This window comes from Arachis hypogaea, chromosome 19 (assembly GCF_003086295.3).
Source record: "Arachis hypogaea cultivar Tifrunner chromosome 19, arahy.Tifrunner.gnm2.J5K5, whole genome shotgun sequence".
In the NCBI taxonomy this organism is placed as follows: domain Eukaryota; kingdom Viridiplantae; phylum Streptophyta; class Magnoliopsida; order Fabales; family Fabaceae; genus Arachis; species Arachis hypogaea.
Genome location: NC_092054.1, coordinates 151,736,260 through 151,759,634, shown reverse-complemented (window position 1 = coordinate 151,759,634; position 23,375 = coordinate 151,736,260).

Here is a 23,375-nt window from a genome sequence, read left to right as displayed (position 1 = left end):
TCCTCTTCTCAGCTACGGTAGCTCAGCAATTTCTCCTTCACCGGCGCCATCTTTTTCTCTTTTTTCTTCCTTTCTTTCCTCTTCTTCAATTCCCATGTTCTTTTCTCATTCCTCCCTATCTTCTCGTTCCATTCTTTCTTTGGTTATGAGTGACGGCTAGTGAGGGATTGAAGGTTGAGACAGTGTGTTTGTGTGTGATTAGGGTTAAAAAAAAAGAAAAAAAGTGTGGCCCACAATTTTATTTATTTGCATATCTTTCTCTGTTTTATTTTATTTTATTTTTTCGAGTTATTACACACTCCTTAAAACTTTTTTAGCTAATGAGTTATAATTTTTTTTATATCATATAAAAATAATAAAAAATATAATTTGACGGATATTAGATACTTGACTAAGTGCTAATATTAATAATATATGTATTACTCATGTAATGTTACAAAAATATTAAAATAAAAAATATTTTAAAATTAACATACTTTTAGATATATTAATTACATTTATTTATTAGAAACTTGACTAACTAATATATTCTAAAATTTAAATATCTAAATATATTGATAGTAATAATTTTTATTGTTTTGCTATATTATTATTTATTTTGTCGCTACTACTTCTAAAATTTTCTTGATTTGTTATAGGGTACAGATAACCTAATTCTCCAACCAAAATCGATTATATTAGTTTTAGACTCGACGGGTAATCAAATACAATTAGGTTTGACCTGATTAAATTCAACCTTAATTAGTTTAGGTGTTGATTTTGGAGTCGTAGAACTCGAAATAACTCGATTATCTAATATTAATTAAAAACAATAAATAAAATCTAATAATATATATACAATTTTATCTATTAACTCTGAAATCTTTTTAAATTATGATATTTATTTAAGTTTGAATCGATGTGCATTGTATTATTATTGTTGTTGTTATTGTTATTGTTGTTGTTGTTGAAAGATTTAAAAAAGTCAATTTTTTTAATTTTATTTTTATTGAATATTCAATCATCTAAATTGATCCAACTCAGATTTAATCAATGTCAATTAATTTAATTAGTTCGAGTTTAGTCACAAAAAAACTTAAATTTGAACTAATATGAACCGTTAATCAGTCTGATTATGATTTTTCTCCAAATAAAAACCAATTCGAACGTAAACGTCTTTATTAAAGTCAAATTAAAATTAGAATTAATTATGTTATGTGTACACCAAAATCAGCCAATAAAGTTAGTCACATTCGTATAAAATATATGTTAAAATATAAATACACGTTAAAAATAAATTAAATTATATATGTATTTATAAACAAATTTATTGGTAGTCGATTTTAATGACTGATTTATGTGTGTGAATAGTATTTTTGAATTGGAATTATGACTATAGAATAAAAGAAAAGAAAGAAAAAGGAGAAGAGAAAAGGGAGGGGGAGTTGAGGGTGAGAAAGGAGTTAGCGAAAGCTGTAATCTATTGTTATTACTGTAGTATTGATTATTGAGTAGTTTGTGTTTACATTAACATTGAGGAGGAAGAGAAAGGTTACACTTTGCAGGAAGCTGAAAGGCGAGGTTTAGATCGATCCCCAGAGTTGGCACCAAGGGACTATTCTTTAATCCGCAAAGGCATTTCAAGTCCGCCTTTGACACCACCGCGCAGCACTCTGGAGTCGGCGGCGCAGGATTTGGCGGCGTCACGGCCGGCTTGCACTTGAACAACTCTGCAAGTGACGTGTTGCAGAACGATTGCGCCATGCAACCATCAAGCATTGCAACCACACTTAATGCCATTATTGCTAGTGCCACCATTGACGATGATGTTTTTGAACCCATCTTTTTCAATTCTTCTTCTTCTTTCACTTTGAACTTTCAAGTCTGTATGTCAAACACTGCTTCCTGCTTTGCACTTATATAGCCGCATATTTCACTGCATCGCCCAAAACCGCCCTTGTTTTTTAGATTGCTTTCCACACATTTCATTATTGTGTATCTCTAAACTTGGTGAATATCTCTCATGGAAGGTATTTTTTATTTATTTTATTTGATTCATTTAAATGTAATAATTAATTATAATTAATTAATTACATTAATTATCTTATTCGATTGAAATAAATAAATCGATTTTTGTTTAAATTTATTTTAATTTTTTGCCTTACATATTTTGATTAATAATTTTAAAGATGTTATTACAATAAATTTTCGAGATAAAAGAACTGAACAAACAATACAATCAGTTTATTATATACTTAATTAAAATTCGAGCTAAGGAGAAAAACATGAGAAGATTTGCAAAAAGAAAAATGACAATTTGATAACTTTTTTTATGTAAAATTTCGGAGTCTATTCAAAGAGTTATGTTTAATGCATAAAAAATGCATTGATATTTTTCTTTATTCTTTGAACCATATTTTATTATTCCCAGCATCAAAGAGAGAACTAGCAATAAATAAAGATGCATTTTTGTGTAAGAAAATCCAAATGTTAAAGAAAGAATAAAGTTGTGGTAGCAGCTGGCAAATAGTTATGATACTGAAACGAGCCCATTTGCTACATAGGAAAATTTAATGACATCCTAAATCAAGAAAAAAAAAATAGGAAAAATACCAAAGCTAAAGATTCACATATGTTAGATATGATATCTTAATAGAATGCATTTTTTAATCTTGCACCATATGTATATTTATGTGTTTTGATGACTGACAATATGTAATTTTCATACGTAAGATAATTAGTATTTTAAAAAACAACGAACTTAATCTTTTGTTTGACTTTAACTTAATATCGTAATTGCATGACATATATTATATGATATGACATCAAATTTGATGAGTAACTTTGAAAGAAAAAACTTTTTATCAAAAATTCGATGTAAAAACCGTTTTACAACGGATTAAAAAATATATTTTTATTTTCTTGCATCAAATTCAAACAAATTTATCAAGAAATCAATTATGGATGCAACAAATATTAATAACAAGGAGAAGTCCAACAAATAAAATTTAGGTGCAGGACTTTAGTTTTTCACTTGTCAAAAGTAAATTAAGTTTATCTTTTAAATTAAAATCAAATTTTAATCAAAGTAAAATAATTTTAACTCTGATTTTAAAAATATATAATTGAAGATGAGTATGAGTCGTGTTATGATTATTTTAATTTGTTTATAATAGATGATGGGAGTAGGACCCAATCCAATCATGCATAAGGTGCTAAGATTTGAAATTTAAATTTGCTGAAATCTAAGTTTAGAGAGAATCAATTCCTATGTTAAAATGGAGGATCGATCCTCATGTGCTGTAGTGATATATTTTACGCAAATTTAAACTAGATGATTGATCTCTAGTTTTGAGGATCAATCCTATACATTTTTGTAGACACAACATCCTGCCAAGAACGTATGCTTTTTGTTCTGGCCCAATCCAATAAAGACTGGAAGTCCATTATATTCGACGGGCTGACGACTCGACGGGTCACCGACCCGAATCAGATAGGGCGACCCATATGTAATATTACCTTTTGGGAGCAACCTGGACAGTTATCAGAAGCTTCCAGCCGTTTGGGCCTGAGCAAAAGGGGCCCACCCGAAGTACAAGGTATATAAGGAGAGGGATCTATCCCTCCTCGAGGTACGTCACCTTCTTATCCTAATTAGCCGCATTTTCGTACGGACGCTTACTTTAGCATCGGAGTGTCTTTGCAGGTAGTCTCACCCACTGTCCAACCGACAATCCGTGGACCTCTCCTGCCCATGGCGTTCGCATTCAGGTCCTGTCCCTCATCAACTGTTTCTCGTAACCGACCACCTCGATCCACGATCAGACTTAATGAGCAAACGAACATTGGCGCCGTCTGTGGGGCCTGACGCGAGCGGAACACGAAGCTTATCCCTCGTCTGGAAGAGGTATGAGGGAGGGAAGGTGCTACCGGACATCCAGGGGACCGCCTTAGGAGCAGAGTAATTTCGGGAACTTCTAGGGAACGTATAGAAACCCCCACTCGCCACTCCCATGCTCGATCTCTGGAGAAGCGCCTGTTTGGTGGTACCGGTAGTGATAGCTCTCGAATCATGCAAGGGCCAAGGCACATGGTCCAGAACATGGTGAGAAAACTGACGGTGAAAAATTGCTACTATCCCAAGCACATAGTCAGAACTCTTGCTCACGCTCAGAAGCTCATCCAAGCCATTCACGCACTCGATTCCTGTCAAGGAGATCGGAAGAACGCCAACAAAGTACCAAGAGGGAGGATGAGCGCGATCGAACTGATGCTTACTCCCTCACCTACATCCACACAGATCGGGAGCCCATTGCAAATGAAAGGTAGATTAGAAGAAGGGACACCAAAATCCTGTCATAATAGGAGCCACTCCTTTTCATCCTTCCATCCTCAAGGTCCAGTTGTCGAAGATCTTCGACAAGTCAACGAACATGAGGTACAATGAAACCAAGGATTTACAAGAACACTTGACGGCGGTTTTTTTGTATTCTTTGATTAATCATAAATTAACGAATGCTCTTTCTGCTGACTTATAGTATTGATTTTTCATTTTTTTTAAATGTGCTGATTATTTGTTTGTTAAAAAGGAAAAGGTAAGTCTCTTGAAAGTGTCCTAATATCACTTTTTCTTAATTAATGTACAGGTTTTGTTATATAGACATATTTACTGAGATATGAACTAATCTCACCGTCCAAAATTTGGTTATTTGTAATTAATTTCAAAATAACGAAAATATCCCCATTAATTTTTGAAATTTTGGTTATTGACTTATTGTCGCTATAAAATTCGCTTACTATAACATCATCTAGGTGTAAAATTTTAAAAATTAAATTTTATATATGACAACATCTTATTTGGTTCTCATCAACAATCCATAGGCATGTGCTATCGTATTTATATCTTTGGTAATGTGTGCTATCGTTTTTATATTACCGGTGAATATGAATGTTAAATAAACATTATTTTAAGGATTATGCTAGGTAACTAATTATTTTTTTAAATAACATGAACAATCATTAATAAAATAAAAATGCACTATACTTCTAAATTATCCATCTAAATCTTAATATTAGAATAACCATCTGCACACCTAATAAAATAAATATTCGATATCTCTATTATTCACATTATTCACCAATGTTGTTTGTAACCTATACTTTTCTTATTTTAAAGTCTAAGGGTAAAATAGGTAGGATGAGAGAGCGAGAGAACGAGAAGGGGGGAAACACTGAGCGGGGTAGGTTTAGGGTTTGGCAACCACATTCAAAGGATCCTAGGGTTTGGAATCGAGAGGAATACCATCGCTTGGAAAATGAATCTTTCTCTGTGTTTGTGGATAATCTCCCAGAAGATATTTCGAAGAAGGAACTATATCACTTGTTCAATTGGACGGGAAGGATTAACGATATCTATCTTTCTCGAAAGCATAAACATGGCAGGGTTTATCTGTTTGCGTTTGTGCGGTACACGACAAAAGGGGGTGCTTTGAAGGCTATCGCGGAGATGGATCGCTTGAGCTTACGAGGAAAGATTGTATCCGTAATGGAAGCTAAATTTCGAAGGCAAACGCAAGAGAGGAAACGAGTGAAACATGGAAAGCCGATTGTCCAGCATGAAAGAGAGCATACGGACCTTCAAGGTGGGACACTAGTGTATATTGTTCACGGTGAAGGGGGGTACAGCGGAGTATACAAGGCTCGGACAAACATGGGAGCACGAGGAGAATTGAAGTGCCAGTAGTGGAACAGAATTTGGATTGGTTGGCGAGGAGCTTGATAGGAAGCGCTTTGAAACCCATAGACCTCCAATTGTTGAAAAGAGCAGTTTGCAAGAATTTGCCTCATATTGTGGAAGTTAGCGAGATAGGTGCGCTAAAAGTTTTATTGACGTTTGATACGGCGCAGCATGCAGATGAGACTTTTACGTTCAAATTGTGGATAGCCTGTTGCAATTTGTTCATAGGGTCTGGAAGTGGGATGAGTCTTTATGCTGTGGGACTCGAAAAGTTTGGTTGGAGTGCTGTGGAGTGCCTCTACATGCCTGATCTCCAGAAATGTTTAAAACTTTAGGTGGACAATGGGGCGAGGTGATTAGCTGCGACGCAACGACAAAGCAGGCTCTTCCTTTACGGCTGGGCGAGTCCAAGTTGAGACGTCTGTTTTTGACGTCATTAGAGATTGGGTTTACGTCACTGTTGGTAATCGGGAGTTTCATGTCTTTGTGAAAGAGGTCGATATAGAGACAAGTGGTGAAAGACTTGAGGGGGGAGGATGAGAAGACTATTTTATGATCAGAAATTCTGGTTCTTGTAGCAGTGGCATGTCGAAAGAAGCGATGCTGTGGAATCCGGCGACAGACCTGATGGAATTAGGTTCAAGGATCACCGATGAAGTGAAGGACAGAACGGTCATTCAGGATGACTTTTTGAATGATTTAAATTCCGATTCTTCTTTTTTGAAATTGGGGAATATCAGGGTTGATTCTGTTAGTGATTCAGAGGTTAATGGAAGGGCGGGTTATATGAAATTTGGATTAAATGAGGAAGTGGGGTCAGAAAGAACTGTTACACAGGAATTTGACATGGATCGAGGTGGGGGGCTAAATAAGGGTGTAAGGTCCTGTGGCATTAATCTGTTGGGCTCACATTTTCATAGCCCAATTAAGTGCTGTTTCGTTGAGGGTGATGTAGTGGGCTTGTATTCGCAGGGCCCGTGTTTCAAAGAGAAGGAGATTGGGCCACGAGGTGATGGGGATAGGCTGTTGGAGCGGAAGGGTTTGGCAGCTGCTGAACCGGGCTGGGAAAGGATCAAACGGGTTACTGGGTCACTGATTGAGAATGCCGCACGCAAAACGGACACGGCGAGCGCTGGGGTTTCAAGGGCTGCTCATGACCTGGGTGAGGAAGCCATGCGGGACGTCGGCATGACTGTACAAGGTAGGGGTGGTTGCCTTAACCTTCTAGGCTTCGGTGAAGGGGCTACGGTGAGAGAAGATCCCCTAGAACAGGAACCTTGTGGAGAAGATAGTAGAGAACCGAGGCCTGGTCTGGGAAGGGAAGGCAGGGTGAGCGGGGTTAGCAAAGAGGGTGATCGGGGACTGTCTCGGTTGATAGGGGAGCTCGGCCTTGGTGAGGCAGGGAGGACACAGGGCTTGGTGGGTATGGAGGGCTCTGGAAATGGTCGTGTTGGGTGCGATAACTGCTCAAAGGACATGGCACAGGTAGATGGGAAGGATAGTGTTTCGGAACCAGCCAAAATGGTAGATACAGGGGTACATCGAAGAGCCAATAATGGGAGCGGGGGGAGGGAAGATGCATAGACGGTATCGGAGACAGACATTGAGATTGGGACAGATGGAGACAGACCAACAAAAGAAGAACAGATGAAGGAAAATGAGGCCACTTGGACTTTGGCAGTGGAATCGGGTGCGGTTCTACATGATGAAGAAGAGGATATTATGGCGATTTTGCAAGCTCAGAATGAAAAATTAGCAGTGAGGAAGAAGATGGCGAAACATACAAAATAGTACGAAGGAGTCGGCCTAAAAATCACAGTAAGGTGAGTAAAAATTTGTTTAAATAATTTTGAGCTGTTGGAATATTCGGGGGTTGAGGGGGGATGGTAAATTGAGTATGGTGAAATCTTTGAAGAGAAATTACAAACTTAATATGTTAGGCTTGATTGAAACAAAAAGGGAGGCAATCTCTAAATTTGATGTTGCTCGAATTTGGGGGTATAGTACTGCGGGGTGCGAGTATGTGGAGTCTAGAGGGGCTTCGGGGGGCTTGCTTTTAATGTGGGACGATGCGATATTTAAATCTAGCAATTGTTATAAAGGAGAGAGATGGCTGTGTGTTGAAGGCATGTTGACGAAAAGTAATTTTAATTGTGCGTTTTGTTTGCTGTACGGGGCATTTGGGAGGGAGGAAAAGCGGGTGGTTTGGGAGGAGCTGAGCTATATTGTGGGTTTGTGTCAGGTCCCTGTCTGCTTGTTTGGGGACTTTAATGAGATATTGTAGATTGAAGAACGCAAAGGGGTGAGTAATCTACTGGCGTCATCGGAAGAGTTTAGAGATTGGGTACATGATATGCAATTGGTGGACTTACCTCTTAATGATAGAAAATTCACGTGGTTCAGAAGTCGTTCTTGCAGTAGAATTGATAGAGTCCTAGTCAATATTGAGTGGTTTGAGAAATTTCCTGACATCCGAATTAAAGGTGGACCAAGAGGGTTGTCAGATCACTGCCCGTTAATTGTGGAAGTTTCAAGAGTTAGTAGGGGCCCCCGCCCATTTAGAAGCCTGGATTCCTGGTTTACGCATGAGGGTTTCCTGAGGATGGTTAGAGATGAATGAAGAAACTTGGGGGATGCTCAGTTTACTTGTAAGCTGAAGGCCTTGACGGTATCTTTGCAAAAATGGCACAAGGACAACTTTGGAGACATGGATAGGAGATTACTGTTGCTGGAGGAGGAGATTAAGAGGGTGGATAGCCAGGTAAGTGACGACACTTATGATGGAACGACGGAAGCTAGAAGGAAGGCGTTGGTGAGCTTTTGTGAGAAGTGGTATGTTCGGAAAGAGGTTCACTGGAAGCAGATGTCTAGGTCGCAGCATGCTAGAAACATAGATAGGAATAGTCGATACTTCCATAACATTGCCTCGGCAAGAAGCAGGAATAACAGGATTGACGCTTTAAGGATTCATGGGCGAATTGTACGAAATCAGGCTAGGATAAAGGTTGCAATTATAAGATTTTATAAGGACTTGTATAGGCAAGAATATGCGCCGAAAATTGGGTTTCGGGAGGGTTTGGTGAGACAGATTAATGGAGCTGAGGCGGAGGCCTTGGAAGTCATGCCGTCGGTGGAGGAGATTAGGAATGCAGTTTCGGATTGTGAATCTTCTAAAGCACCAGGGAGTGATGGGTACAATATGAACTTTATCAAACAATGTTGGGAAGAGATTGGTCAGGAGTTCACTGCAGCGGTGTTGGGGTTCTTCCAAAGTGCGAAACTACCAACTGATGCGAATGTCACGTGGGTGACGCTAGCTCCGAAATTTGTGGGTGCTAATGAGATCAAGGACTTCTGGCCGATTAGTATGGTCGGGTGTGTCTATAAGGTGATTTCTAAGGTTATGGTGAGGAGGTTGAGAACAGTTATGCCTGAATTGGTAGGAGAGACGCAAACTGCTTTTGTGAAGGGTAGAAAGATTCATGATGGCGCCCTTATTGCCTGTGAGACGGTGCAATGGCTCAAGACGCATAGAAAGAAGGTGGCAATAATCATAAAGCTAGATTTTCAGAAAGCATATGATAGAGTTAGATGGAGCTTTGTGGATATTGTATTACAGAAGATGGGATTCGGGCAAATATGGAGGAGTTGGGTGAAGGAGTGTGTAAGTACGGCAACTATGTCGGTCCTAGTGAATGGATCATCATCCAAGCCATTTAAGATGGAGAGGGGCCTAAGGCAAGGAGATCCTCTGTCTCCTCTTCTGTTTGTTCTTGTGGTGGATGTGTTGCATAGGATGTTGGAAGAAGCTGTAAGGAATGAGCGTATTACTCCGCTACGGGTTGGGAGAGAACATATTGAACTGTCACATCTTCAATTTGCGGATGACACTATCCTATTTTGCCCTCCGGAGACAGAGACAATTGTGAATTATAAGAGGTTGCTGCGGTGTTTTGAGCTGATGTCGGGTTTGAGCATTAACTTTGATAAGTCGAATCTCATCTTAGTTAATTGTGAGCAGGAGCGGGTGGAGCATGTGTGTGGCCTTCTAGAATGCAAGCAAGTTGTTTTACCTGTGAGGTATCTCGGAATTTCTCTAGGAACGAACCCGCGTTTGGTGAAGACTTCGAAACCTGTCATAAATAAGGTGGAAGCGAAGCTCAGCTTATGGAAAGCGAAGGTTCTAAATAAAGCAGGCAAGCTAGTTCTTATTAAATCAGTGTTGAATAGCCTGCCGATTTACTACCTTAGCTTGTACAAGATGCCGAAGGCGGTCGCTGACAAGTTGATTGCCTTGCAGAGGAGATTCCTATGGTGTAAGAAGGATGGTAACAACGGTATACCTTTAGTGAAGTGGGAAATGGTTCAGGCTCCTAAGAAGGCTGGAGGGTTGGGGGTGGGGATGCAGTGCTCAAGAACACAGCGCTACTGTTTAAGTGGTGGTGGCGGTTCTCTAAGGAAGATTGTCCGTTATGGAAGAAGATTGTATGCTCCTGTAATAATTTGAATTCTCAGGTTATGCTTTCTAGTCAGACTCTACCAGTAAAGGGTGGCCCTTGGAAAGACATATGTCAGTTGAATATAAAGGAACATCGGGTAAAAAAAAATGATGAGTGGGCTGACAATGGAAGTTGGAAATGGGCATAGAACACGTTTCTGGGAAGATAACTGGGTCTATGGTGGTCCTCTGAAAGCGAGTTTTCCAAGACTCTTCTCTGTTTCAAACCAACAAGAATCTGTGATAGGGGATTGTGGGTTCTGGGATGGGTTAAAGTGGATTTGGAATTTTCATTGGAGGAGCGAGTTATTTCAATAGGAGTTGGAACTAGTGCACCAACTTCATGAGAGGTTAAGACCAGTGAAACTATCAGCTAACAGAGAGGATAATCTTGTTTGGAAATTTGATAATAAAGGTATTTTTTCTACTAACTCTTTTTTGCAGGTGTTGCAATCTGAGAATCTTTCGGAGGAGATTACGAGTTATAGCTTCACAAGTGCGATTTGGAAAGGGTTGGCTCCGACTAGAGTCGAGCTGTTTGGTTAGTTTGTGTTAGTGGGAAGAGTGAATACTAAAGAAAGGTCGAGTAGATTAGGCATACTTCAACAGCATGATAATATCTGTGTCTTGTGTAAAAAGGAAATCGAGTGTGTTCATCATTTGTTTGTGTTCTGACTTCTGTGAGTTTACATGGCAGGTGTGGTGCGTCTGGTTGAGATGTTTTCACAAAGATTCGGCTGTCCTAGGAAGCATTAAAGGCTTGTTTGAGAGTTGGAATGAAACGCCAAATAGAAAAGAAGAGCATAAGAGGTGGCTGGCTGGTTTTTTTGCGGTTGTTTGGAATGTCTAGTTAGAACGCAATAACAGGATCTTCAACAATCAAGAGGTTAATGTTGGTGTCATACAAAACAGAACGTTTTTGAACTATAAGGAGTGGACTGGTATTGATCCTACTGGTTGTTGATGACAATGCCAGAAATGACATAGGATTGTTACCTTTTGTTTTTAGATTTTTTTCTGTTTATGTCTGTTTTATGCTCCACTCTCATGTGTTGAGCTTTCTTTGTTTAGAAAAAAAAGTCTAGGTGTTTACGGATACGGAGAAGAACGAATCTATATATACTTATGTGGGGTAATTATTCTTGTTGAGTTTTTCAAAAACCAATGACAAGTATATATGTATATGTAGATAATTGTTCCTTTGCCCCAATACTTAAAAAAAAATATTGTGTAAAAAATATTCATATTATTAGATATTAATACAATGATAAAAATTATTATATTATATAAATTTAAAACAAATGATAATAATAATCTATTTAATTAATTTCCTAAAGTCAAACAACTTTTTAAATAAAAATGCATGAGATCATTAGGATTTAATATTTTTTTATAATATATATCATTTATTTATTTTTCATTGTTTTGTTTAATTTAGTTTTTTTTATACATATAATATTGTTTTTTATCAAAAAAGCTTTTACCATAATATTATAAAATGTCAATTTTGTAATTAAATATAAAAAATTTATTTAAATATTTACTTAATCGTAAAAATATTAATTTATCTATATCTACCTATAAAGAGGATTGTGGTTGTTTGATTTAAAATTTTATTTTTTATAAGTTTTTTGTCCCTCGCACATAAATTTAGTGAAAATTTAAACCTAAAAAATAGTGAAAATTCTAAATAAGTTCATTCAAGTTATACTCCTTATAGATTTTTAGCTATTGAGTTATAATTCTTTTTTATGTCATATAAAAAATAATAAAAAATATAATTTGACGGATATTAGATACCTAACTAAGTTCTAGTATCAATAATATATGTATTACTCATGCAATATTGTTAAAATATTAAAATAAAAAATATTTTTAAATTAATATACTTTTAGATAGATTAATTACATTTATTTATTAAAAATTTGACTAACTAATATATTCCAAAATTTAAATATCTAAATATATTGATAGTAATAATTTTTTATTATTTTGCTATATTATTATTTATTTTGTCCCCATTTCTAAAATTTTCTAAATTTGTCACTAGGTATGGATAACTCAATTATCCAATCAAAGTCGATTATATTAGTTTTAGACCCAACAGATAATCGGATACAATCAAGTCTGACCCGATTAAACTCGACCTTAATTAATTTAGGTACTAATTTTGGGGGTTGCAAAACTTGAAATAACTCGATTAGTCTAATATTAATAAAAAATAATAAATAAAATCTAATTATATATATAATTTTATCTACTAACTCTAAAATTTTTTAAATTATGATATTTATTTAAGTTTGAATTGATGATGCATTATATTATTATTATTATTATTATTATTATTATTATTATTATTATTATTATAGCTTTTAGAGGAATTTTTAAAAAGTGTTCAATTTTTTTAATCATTCGAATTGATCCAACTCAGATTTAACTGATGTGAATTAATTCAATTAGTTCGAGTTTAATTACAAAAATTTTAAATTTGAACTAACATGAATCGTTAATCGAACAAACATGAACTGTGTGATTCCAAACAAAAATCAAATTAAAATTAGAATCGACTATATTATATGTACACTAAAATTAATCACTAAAATATAAAATATATATTAGAATATAAATATACATTAAAAATAAATTAAACTATATATGTATTTATACACGAATTTATTTATGATTGATTTCAGCCTGATTTGATTTGTGTGTGTGAATAACATTTTTGAATTGAAATTATGACAATATATAGGATAAAAGAAAAGAAAAAAAAAAGGGAGAAGCGAAGAAGGGAGAGGGGAGTTGAGGGTGAGAAGCGAGTAAACAAAAGCAGTAATCCATTGTCATTACTGTAATATTGATTATTGAGTAGTTGTGTTTACATTAACAATGAGATGGGAGATAAAGGTTACACTTTGCAGGGAGCTGAAAGGCGAGGTTTAGATCGATTTCTAGAGTTGACACCAAGGGGTTATTCTTTAATCTGCAAAGGCATTTCAGGTCCGCCTTTGACACCACCGCGCAGCACTCTTGCGTCGGCGGCAGAGGATTTGGCGGCGTCACGGCCGGCTTGCACTTGAACAACTCTGCAAGTGACGTGTTGCAAAACGATTGCGCCATGCAACCATCAAGCATTGCAACCACACTTAATGCCATTATTGCTAGTGCCACCATTGACGATGATGATTTTGAACCCATCTTTTTCAATTCTTCTTCTTCTTTCACTTTGAACTTTCAAGTCTGTATGTGAAACACTGCTTCGTGCTTTGCACTTATATAGCCGCATATTTCACTGCATCGCCCAAAACCGCCCTTGTTTTTTAGATTGCTTTCCACACATTTTATTATTGTGTATCTCTAAACTTGGTGAATATCTCTTATGGAAGAGGTATTTTTAGTTATTTTATTTGATTTATTTAAATGTATTAATTAATTATTTAATTTAATTGAGATGATTATTTAATATTTATTTTACTATATTAATTATAATTAATTAATTACATTAATTATCTTAGTCGATTGAAATAAATAAATTAATTTTGTTTTAATTTTTTGCCTTACGTATTTTGACAAATAATTTTAAAGGTGTTATATAATTAATTATTTATTTGATTTAATTGAGATAAATATTAAATTATTAATATTTTGTTTGATCACATTAGCTATAACTATGTTCCAATCCAATCATGCATAAGGTACTAAGACTCGAAATTCAAATTTGCTAAAATCTAAGTCTAGAGAGGATCAATTTCTATGTTAAAATGGAGGATCAATCCTCATATGTTGTAGTGCTGTATTTTACACAAATTTAAACTAGATGATTGATCTTTAATTTTGAGGATCGATCCTAACATCCTTGTAGACACAAGATCCTACCAAGAATGTATGTTTTTTGTTTTGGCCCTGCCCAATAACGACTGGAGGTCCATTAGATGGGCTGACGACCCGATGAACTGTCAGAAGCTTCTAGACGCTTGGGCTTGAGCAAAAGGAGCCCACCCGAAGTATAAGGTATATAAGGGGAGCTCGGGACCTACTCCTCCTCGAGGTACGTCGCTTCCTTACCCTAATTAGCCGCCTTTTCGTACAAACGCTTATTTTAGCATCAGAGTGTTTTTACAGGCAGAGCTGGATGTATTCACAAGACAGTGGGATAACTGTCCCTAGTGAAATTTCAAAAAGTAGTGAGTAGTTCTTAGTGAAATATCACAGTTGCCCCCACTACATAATTAATTTTGCTCCCACCTCAACTTCCTAGCTCTTCTTCTTCTCCCCTTTTCCAATTTTCTTCCTCTACTCCAGCCTCTTCCCTCTAGGCTCTAGAGTTACTGTCGCCACTCCACATCTCCGCCAGTATGGCAGTGTCATTGGCTCACTTCCGCTGACATCACTACCCTATTCAGCATTTAATTTCTCATGCGTGGCTCCGTCGGTTTCTCCTTGTATCGCCACTATTCTCCTGCGTGGCTTCGTCGGTTTCTCCTTACATCGTCGTTGCGCCACATCTGATGGTTCTACCTTCTTTTGCGTAACTGCGTTCCTCTTCTATGTCACTGGTTGTGATTTGTGTGGTTTTACTGCTGCTTTTCTCTTCTGCGTTCCCTCAATCGATAGTTTGGTGTCTGGTTCTTTCTTCTTCTTCTTCAGCAAATAGCAATCCTCTTCTGGTTCTTCCTTTTTATTCTAGGATCCTCTTCTTAGTTCAGTGTTCAGTCTTCAGCCGTTAAAGAAACCTTCATCCTGTTGCCTGCTGCCGCTGGCCGCCGCACCGGTACTGGGTTCTGCCTCCTGGAGTTTAGCACTTCAGTCTTGGACTCTTGGTACATTCATGATTCATCGAAACCGATATCTACTTGCTTAGTTGCCTCGTTGCTTAGTTAGTTAGTTGCTTCATTGTTTATTTGCTTCATTGTTTGATAATTGATATAGTTGGTTTGGTAATTGTGATTAATTTGTTCTGAAGATGTAATTGCTAATTTAGTTTTATTAATTTGTTTGTTAATTATTTTTGTGTATTGAGTTATTTTGAATTAAGAATTTGAGGTATTATTAGTTGCTGCCGTTAGAAATTAATTTAAATGGCACATGCCTGTTAATTTTGTATTTATAATTTGATATTGAACTTTTCAATTTGTGTAGAATTGTAAATTAATTTTATTAATTAATTAATTTAGGTTTATAATTTTATCCTATTAGTAACGGAAAAATATTTCAAAAGAACTTCATCATTAGAGATTGAATCCTATTAATAATCACATAATTTTATCCTATTAGTAATCATATTTTATAATATTATAGTATAATTATAAGAATTATTATTATACTATATATATTTTGCCCCACTAATAAAATTTTCTAAATCCATCGCTGCTTGTAGGTAATCCCATCTATCATCCAACCGACAAATCGTGAACCTGTCCTACCCGTGGCGTTTTCATTCAGGTCCTGTCTCTCATCAACTGTTTCACGTAACCGACCACCTCGTTCCACGACCGGACTTGACGAGCAAACAAACACTTTTTAGTTATTTATTCTTTTCACTCACTCCTAATGTTTATGGGTGCATGAATGCTTATAAATAAAGGTATAGGTCCTTTGTTTTAATACACAACTTTCTTTTATGCTTAATCTTTCATTGTGATCAAAATTTATAAGTTTCAAAGTATTTTTGATAAATATTTGATTGGTAGTTTGAAATTACTCAGTACTTTATTTGTAATTATATGATCTAATTTTGAGAGAGATTATTATTTCTAAAGTTCATCACTATCACATATTGTAAAAGAAGAATTCTGTAGCTCTTCTTGTGTGTCGAAGAGATTTAGAGGTTGTTTTTTGTTAAAATTACATTTGGAAAAAAGATTGAGATTGAGAGGCAGAGACTGAAAGATAAAGACTAAATTAAATTTTGGTATTGTGTTTAGTATATAATATACTAAAGTGAGTTATGTCGTAGTATCATGTGTGGTTTAAGATAAATTAGAGTGAGATTCGCACAATGTGCAAAAAAGTCAATTAATTAAACTATATAATATATTCTAATAAGTGTTATATTATTTAGAGATTAATTATATAATATATAAATTAATGTAAAATTTGAATTGTTTATTATTAAAAATATTTTGCAGAATTTTTATTTGATAATTTGTATATAATTCCATATAATTATTCAATATGTTAACTAATATTAAATTTGAATTGTTTTATATTAAAAATATTTTACAGAATATTTATTTGATAATTTGTATATTAATTTTATATAATTATTCAACTAAAATATAATATAACTTAAAATATAATTTATTATTTTAAAAATTTAAATTAATTTATTTTTTAAAAAGATATAAACTTTTTATATTAGAGTTGTACAAAATTATATTTTTATTTGTTATTTTTATTTTTACATTTGTTTTAGCTGTCATACTTTATCTTTTCATATGATATTCTTTGGGTTGTAAATTATTAAAAAAATAAAAAATAAATGAGAATGAGAAATACCAAAAATATAAATTAGTTTTATAATTATGATATATTTGAATATACTAAGTAAGAAAATATGTTAAATTTAAACTTATTTGGGTTTAGAAAAATGAATGAGAATGAAAAATATTAAAATATATAAATATAAAATTATAAATTAATTTTATAATTATGATATATTTGAATGTTTAGTAAGACAATAATGTGGCAAATTTAAACTTTTTGAAGGAGTTTTAGCTATTTGGCATGAGAGATTAAGAAATAAAGAGTAGTAGTGTCTTATATAGCATGCATAAGTAGACCAAATAATGTAGTAATAAGAGTATTAAAATGTATAAGTTGTAGAATTTTAATATTTGTAACTAAAATTTTTTAGAATTATTATTATGACATTTTTAACGTATATTTATTGTATTTAATTAATATTTTATGTTTTAATTGAATAATAATGATAAGAATTTTTTTCTTTTAAATTTTTTAAAATCTTTTTCTAAAAGATGATTGGTTGATTTTCAAGTTTTGCCAAGTAAAATTATTGTTGACATGACGTCATTATAAGTAAAAATATGTCTTAAATATAAGATGTTTGCTTCGATGTGATGATAAATTCATACGTACTAGTACGATAAAAATGTGAATAAATTAAATTAAAACAACGACATGTGAATTATATTTTCCACGTTAAATTAGTATTTAAATTTTTCTTTTTTAATATATATCATATCATTATTTTTACTAAAACACTTTTATATTTTAATGAAAATAAAAATATTTTATTATTTAATTTTATAAAAAGACTTAAATATCATTTTTTTTATATTAGACAAAAACTATCCTTTTAAATTATTCAAAATTTAAAATTCAATTAACTTTAATTCTATAATTTTAAATTTTAAATCATTTAAAAAAACAAAAAAAAAAACAGATCTAAGAATTAAAAAAAAAATTATTCATCTTCTCTAGAATTTCAATATTTTTCGTCTAATCTCCTCTCTTATCTTCTCTTCTCTTTTCTCCGTCGATTCTTACCGCAACCGAAGCTATCTAGCATTGTTGTTTTTAGGGGCGTACGCGGATCGGATCGGATCGAATATGACCGAAAATTCGATCCGATTCACACAATTTTCATCGGATTGGATCGGATATATGATATATGCGTTTTTTAGTGTCGGATCGGATATCAGATATATTCGCATAATTGAACCTTCTCTTTTTAATCATATTTTTATGTAAAAAATTCAATAAAAATATTTCTTTCACACTTTTAAACTTATTTATTCCTAAAATATTTTAAATCAAACTCTTTTTAAATAACAAAAATAAAATAATACAATATATGAATAATAATTACTAACTAAAATATATAAACAAATAAATATAATACTAAACATATATATTTATTTTTTTTAATTATTATTGTGCGGATCTACGGATCCGCGGATCGGATACACGGATGTAGAGCAGATATCCGCAAAGGGTGCGGATTGAATCCGATCCGATCCGATCAATTTGCGGATCGGATCGTATCCGCAATTTTCAGATCGGATGCGGATATTTACCGCGGATATGCGAATACGATCCGATTCATGAACACCCCTAGTTGTTTTTATTTTTTTTGAAAAAAAATGTGTTGGTTATTTATTTTTTAAAAAAGGAAAAGGATAAGTCTTTTGAAAGTGTTCCTATAACCATTTCTTTTTCTTAATTAATGTGCAAGTCTTGTTATGTAGATATATTTATTGAAATATGCACTAATTTCATCATCCAAAATTTAATTTAGTTATTTCTTATTTTTAATTAGTTTTAAAAAATTTTCGTATAAAATTATTGAAATTTTGATTATTCACAATAGAATTCGCTTACAATAACATTCATCTAAACGTAAAACTTTTAAAAAATAAACAAAAATTATATATGTTACAACATTTCTTCTATTTCTCATCAAACAAACAATGAATATTTATTACCATGTTCGTATATCTTTGGTGACGAGTGCTACTGTATCCGTGTTTAGTAGATGTATAGAGACTAAATAATACTATCTTAAAACCTAAATAAAATTGGAATTATGACAATAGGATGAAAGAAAAAAAAAAGGGGGGCGGGGGATTGAGGGTGAAAAGGGAATTAATTAATGAAAGCAATAATCCATTGTTATTACTGTATTATTGCATAGTTAAATTTACAGATAGAGAGCAGATTTGGTAGTAATAATGATTTGATAGGATTATTATGATAAACATATAAAAGGTTGAGGAAGGTGGCACTTTTTAGGGAGCAGCACGACGAGATTTGGATCAATCCCCATCGATGGCAACAATGGAGAATCCTTGAATCGGCAAAGACATTTCAACAAGTCTCCCTTTGACAGCAACGAGCAGCAAACTTCCGACGGCGGCAGAGGATTCGGCTCTGTCAAGGCCGGCTTGCACGGAATCAAATCTCTGATGTTGCATTCCGACGGCAGCTGCGCCGCCATGCAACCATGAAGCACTGCAACCAAAGTTAACGCCATTATTGATAGTGCCACCATTGATGATATCCTCATCTTCTGATCTTCTTTTCTCACTCAGATTGAAGTGTGTATGTCAAACACTGCTGGTGCTCTGCAGTTATATACGCGTAGAATTGATTGCAGTCAGCAAAAGCAGCCTTGTCTTTGGCATTACTTTAGGCACATTTTCGGTATTGTATCTCTAATTATCATGCAGTTGTTTTCATTAGATATATAATTATTTATGTTGTCTTTTTTTTTATAGGTTAAAATTTTTGAAATGAGTGGTTTAACATAATATTAATATCAGAAATAAATTTTAAAAATAAAAAATAAATTTTATTATAATTATATTACAATATTACAATTATAATACTAGCATTTAATGAATAATGCATGATTATATTAATTTAGAAAAATATTTTTATTATAATTATATAAAATTAATATTTAATGTATTATTAAACTAATTATCAATCACGAATATTTTTAATCATTTTAACTATATTGATACAATTCTAATTCTCGTTCATTATGCAATAATTTTATTAGTGACAAATTATTACATTAATGATGACCCATTTATATTGATAATAATAATAATAATAATAATAATAATAATAATAATAATTATTAATAATAATAATAATAATAATAATAATAATTAAATGCTAAAATAATTGTCAAACATTGTCTACCTAACTTCAATTAGTTAACAAATTTAATTTTAGTTGTTATGTTTTATTTTCTACATAATTATGTTAATTGTCAATCATTAATTATGGTAATTGTCAATAATATTTTTATAATTATACATTAAATCAGCATTTAATACATAATTATATTAATTGTTAATAATTTAAATTTTCAATTATTGTAATATAATTTTAAATTAATCGTAATTTTCGATAGGTTGATATTGATATCTACCTTAAAAAATTAAAACAAAAATCTATGATTCTAATCATGATAAAAAAAAATGTATATGATATGAAAATGGCTTATTCAATCACGGCAAATATATGATATATAACGTAAATAATAAAAAATTAACTTAATAATAACTAATTTATATAATTATTTTTGTTTTAATAAAGGCTATATACAGTGTTTTATTTTTTCTGTGGTTCGTGAGCCTAGGTCTGAAAGTCAACTCTATTTTTTTTAATTTATTATTCTTCCTTGACTACTTCATAGAATAAAAATGTATTTTTCGTTTTTCATCGAAGTGGATCCTTTTAAGGTACAATTTATATTTTTTTTATAGTATTTTTTATATACTCATTCTATTATATTATTCTTTTGATAATTTAATAATTGTTCTTACTCCAATTTATTCTTTTTGTCTAATGTTTCAGTGCGATTGTCTTTTGCCGCAATCATTTACAATGCATGTGACAAATAATTATAAAACATCACTATCTACTTCTACTTATAATATACTAAAATTGAGTTTTTTCTCACTAATGAAAGTAAGGTGTCAATTTCTCATAAATTCATTTTTTCTCCTAAATGAAAGCATTATTCTCTCTTCTAAATTTATTTTAAAAAATATCTTTATTATAATTATATTACAATATTACAATTATATTACAATTAGTATTTAATGAATAATGCATAATTATACTAATTTAGAAAAATATCTTTATTATTATAATTATAAAAAATTAATATTTAATGCGTTATTAAAATTAATCATCAATCAGAAATATTTTTAATCATTTTAACTATATTGATACAATTCTAATTCTCATTCATTATGCAATAATTTTATTAGTCACAAGTTGTTACATTAATGGTGATCCATTTATATTGATATCAATTAATAATAATAATAATAATAATAATAATAATAATAATAATAATAATAATAATAGATATCAATAATTAAATGCTAAAATAATTGCCAAATATTGTTTATCTAGCTCAATTAATTAACAAATTTACTTGTAGTTGCTATGTTTTATTTTCTACATAATTATATTAATTGTCAATCATTAATTATGTTAATTGTCAATAATTTTTTTATAATTATACATCAAATCAGCATTTAATACATAATTATGTTAATTGTTAATAATTTTGAATTTCAATCATTATAATATAGTTTTAAATTAATCGTAATTTTCGACAAGTTGATATTGATATCTACCTTAAAAAATTAAAACAAAAATCTATGATTCTAATCATGATAAAAAAAAGTATATGATATGATAATGGCTTATTCAATCACAGCAAATGTATTATGTATAACGTAAACAATAAAAAATTAACTTAATAATAAATAATTTATATAATTATTTTTGTTTTAATAAATACTACATATAGTATTTTTTGTGGTTTGTGAGTCTAAATCTAAGAGTCAACTCTTTTTTTTTTTTATTTATTATTCTTCCTTGACTACTTCATAAAATAAGAATTTATTTTTCATTTTTCATCGAAGTTGATCATTTTAAGGTACAATTTATAATTTTTTATAGTATTTTTTATATACTCATTCTATTATATTATTCTTTTGATAATTTAATGATTGTTATTACTCCAACTTATTCTTTTCGTCTAATGTTTCAGTGTGATTATCTTTTGCCACAATCGTTTACAATGAACGTGATAACTAATTGTAAAATATCACTATTACTCAGTGTGTGTATATATATATACACACACTAATTGTACACCGTAATAATTAGACAATATTTCCAATAGAAATACTTTCTATAATTAGGTGAAAATTATGTCATTATGTTTTATTATATATATTTGCTCAATATATATATATTATTTAAATAGTTAAAGAAAAAAAAGATATAATACTAAATAAATAAATAATTGTCAAATAATATAGAGTAAAAATTTCGTATTCTATAAAGAATAATATAATCTTCAATGTTCATTATATAAAATAAATAAGTTAAACATATTATCAAAATTTAAACACAACTAAGAATATTATTGCACGTATAAAACTTTTAATAAATATTATTGTTGATTTATTCGTACCCAATTATTAATTATTTTATTATTTGTTTACAATAATTTTACATAATTGATTAAAATAATTGTCATATAAAAAATAATATTTATTATTTACAGTTTTTTTAACTTGGCTATTTTTTTCCTCTTAGTTATACTCGGAACAAATAAAAATAACTTAAAAATCGAAAAAAGAAAGAAAAACTTCATATTCAAAAATTTAAAAATAACATATTAAAAAAGAATAGTCGTAATATATAAATTAAGACAATAATTTAAATTAATCTAAAACTAATTTAATCAAATACTAATATTAGAACTAAATTACTTAAATAATATTTAATTTATTCTAGTCCTTAGACACGTATAAATTAGAGTCATTCTCGTAATGATAATCAATTGAGACAACATCATAAGTTTGAACATTTAGAATTCGTGCAAATTCAGACTATCCCCTTATTAAATAAGCTTCATCATCTGCTATCCATGCAACGCGACAAGGTATACAATTATCACATCGAAAAATTAAACTGACATTTATTCCCCTCAATATAATGGCATTGTATTGATGCAAAAGAAAGCGGTAATTTCTGGAAAAAAAATCATAATATGTTATAAAATTATTTTAATTACAAAAAATTAAAATGAGAAAATTTGAATATATTACCAATCGTTGAAATTGCATCTCCGAGTAAGATACGAATTTACCAAAACTGAACATAAATTGAGGAAATTCAATCTCATTATGTGCTCCACTTCGAAGACTTTTGGGCAGGCGTAGAAAGTATGGAGGGGATAGAACATGAACTTTGCCTACAAAACTTCATGGAAACAATTCCTCAATAAAAAATCGAGCTCCTCCAAAAAAAAAACTAACTTTACCCAGTCATATTCCATTTGGTTGGTCATAATAAATGAGTAGATTCAACCATGTTTCAGTAAAATAGAGTTTATTGTCCCTTCGTTGAACGCTTACATCTATGTAATTAAAACCTGAATCAGTGAATACAACTTGAGATGGTATTTGATGGATGTGGTGCATTATAAACGATTACAGCAAAAGACAATCGCACTGGAATATTAGACGAAAAGAATAAGTTGGAGTAAGAACAATCATTAAATTATCAAAAGAACAATATAATAGAATGAGTATATAAAAAAATAATATATAAATTAATTATTATAAATTAATTATTATTAAGTTGATTTTTTAT